Here is a 2,500-nt window from a genome sequence, read left to right as displayed (position 1 = left end):
ACGTGCCGGGCCTGGGCGAGGTGATGGTTATACCGGATCCGAGCTCGGTCCCGTGCCTTGGCCTCCCGCGGATCTTCCTTGCTGCGAGGCTTCGGCGGCGGTTCGCCGTTGCCGTCGTCCTCTTCGGCCGCCATTCAACGGTCAGCTCAGAACTGGCACGGACTGGGGGAATCCGACTGTCTAATTAAAACAAAGCATTGCGATGGCCCTAGCGGGTGTTGACGCAATGTGATTTCTGCCCAGTGCTCTGAATGTCAACGTGAAGAAATTCAAGCAAGCGCGGGTAAACGGCGGGAGTAACTATGACTCTCTAGTCATAGTTAACGGCTAAGGTAATTGACTCTCTTAAGGACACTGGGTGAACGTCTTTAGCCCAGTGCCCAAGCGCCAACCGTACACCTCCTCGTGGTGAGAGTCGGGCAACGCCAGTGGCAACACTGGTGGCTGAGTACGGTGGCTATCACGGGCCCTGGGGCTACCAACCCCTTGGTCTGAAAAGCGCAGGTCCAGTTTTTACAAGAAATGCGCGAAAGGCGCTCAATGCCGGCCAGTCCACTGACTGTGCCGTGCCTGCGGTTGATCCAGGACAGGGATCGGACGACGAATCCGGGGACGAACAGCGAGAGGCGTTCAGGTGTCGCTATCCTGAATGCGGAAGGACCTTCTCCAAGGCAACGGGTCGAGGTGTTCACGAGCAACGTGCACATCGCGACTGGTACGACGACCAACAGGCAGCCAAAGTCACGAAGAAAGAAAGATGGTCCGAGGAAGAGAAAAACATGATGGCCAGGAAGGAAGCAGAGCTGATCCTGAAAGAAAAGAAGGTGTTGAATGTAAACCTAAAGCTTGCTGGAGTATTCGATGAGCGATCGGTCGATGCTATCAAGAGCCACAGAAGGCGGCCAAGTTATAAGAAGCGAGTAGAGAAGTACCTGGCATCATTACAAGCCGATGAACAGCTGGACAGCTCAAGCGAGGCGTACGAAAGTGCAGAAGAGCCCGAAGAGGAGCGTGTCGAGGACGAGATGCAGACTTTTCTCACGAGCCTTCCACCTCTTGCAGGCGAGAGTCACGGTACCGCAAAGCTCAACAACATCTTTAGTCTGGTGGGGCGGCGGTCTCGCGCGGAGGTGTTAGTAGAGCTTGGCCTATTTCTGAAAGAGATGATACCTGAAAAAGAAAAGAAAAATAAAATCAGTAAGGAGATTATACCTGAAAAAGAAAAGAAAAATAAAATTAGTAAGGAGCAGCAGAGGGCGGGGCAGGTGGAGCACATATCCAAAAAGAAACAACGGCGAGCAGACTATGCTCGAGCCCAAGACCTATGGAAGAAGGATCCCAGCAGATGCGTCAAGCGTATGTTGGCAGATCAGCTAGGAAACGAAGAAGGAGTGTGCAAGGAAAGGATGGAGCCCTATTGGAAGGCGGTCTTCGGTAAGACCACGGGCCTAGCGCCTAATCTGCCCGAACCGAGTGAAATCCTCAAGCAACTGTGGGATCCGATTAAGTTGCAAGAAGTGAAGAAAGCCTATCCACCAACAAATACCGCTGTAGGACCAGATGGGGTCACGGCTAAGGTAATTAGGGAAGTGCCACTGACAATACTAGCGAGGTTGTTTAACCTTTTCATGTGGTGCCGTGACTTGCCAGAACATCTGAGGCTATCACGAACAGTGTTGATCCCTAAAAAGAAAGGAGCGACTGATCCCAGTGATTTCCGACCAATCACGGTATCTTCAGTCGTGACGCGTACCTTTCACAAAGTCCTGGCTAATAGGCTCAGAATGGTCCAACTAGACGAGAGGCAACGAGGATTTCAGAGAACAGACGGTTGCGCTGACAACACGATGCTCCTGGACTTAGTACTTCGCTACCACCGGAAGAAACACAGGAAAATGTTCTTAGCATCTCTCGATATGAAGAAGGCATTCGACTCGGTGACCTTTGAAACATTGGAAGAGGTAATGAATACAAAAGGTATGCCGCGACCTCTGATGGAGTATATTCTGAAACTATACGACGGAAGCAAGACTATCCTGCAGCATGGGGGTTGGGAATCCGACAAGATTCATCCGACTTGCGGTGTGAAGCAAGGAGACCCACTGTCACCCTACTTATTCAATTTCGTAATGGACGAAATGATTAAACAGATTCCCGAAGAGATCGGAGTTGACGTTGATGGACTGCGGGTTAACTTACTCGCGTTTGCTGACGACATTGTCCTGGTCTCCTCAACAGAGAAAGGGATGCAAGAACTGCTGAATAACGTCACAGACTTTTTATACTCCTGTGGGCTCGAGGCGAATGCGAACAAATGCTTAACGGTGGCCTTAAAAACTGTGCCAAAAGAAAAGAAAACATTCATCGACAAATGTTCCTTTAAGATCAGAGGTGTATCCGTACCAGCACTCAGGAGAACGGACGAATGGAAATACTTAGGGATTTATTTTACCCCGGAGGGCAGGTCGACAGCTAAAGTCCGAGAGCAGCTGGCGGAAAA

At 50.8% G+C, this 2,500-nt stretch overlaps 1 pseudogene; it reads left to right on the top strand.

The window, feature by feature from the left end:
* LOC124406168 overlaps positions 1 to 2,500 on the top strand; it is a 7,539-nt pseudogene that overhangs the window by 2,393 nt on the left and 2,646 nt on the right.

The sequence above is a fragment of the Diprion similis genome, chromosome 4, assembly GCF_021155765.1.
Source record: "Diprion similis isolate iyDipSimi1 chromosome 4, iyDipSimi1.1, whole genome shotgun sequence".
In the NCBI taxonomy this organism is placed as follows: Eukaryota; Metazoa; Arthropoda; class Insecta; order Hymenoptera; family Diprionidae; genus Diprion; species Diprion similis.
The sequence above is the reverse complement of the archived record's forward strand: the minus strand, read 5'-3'. Positions and strand labels throughout refer to the sequence as shown.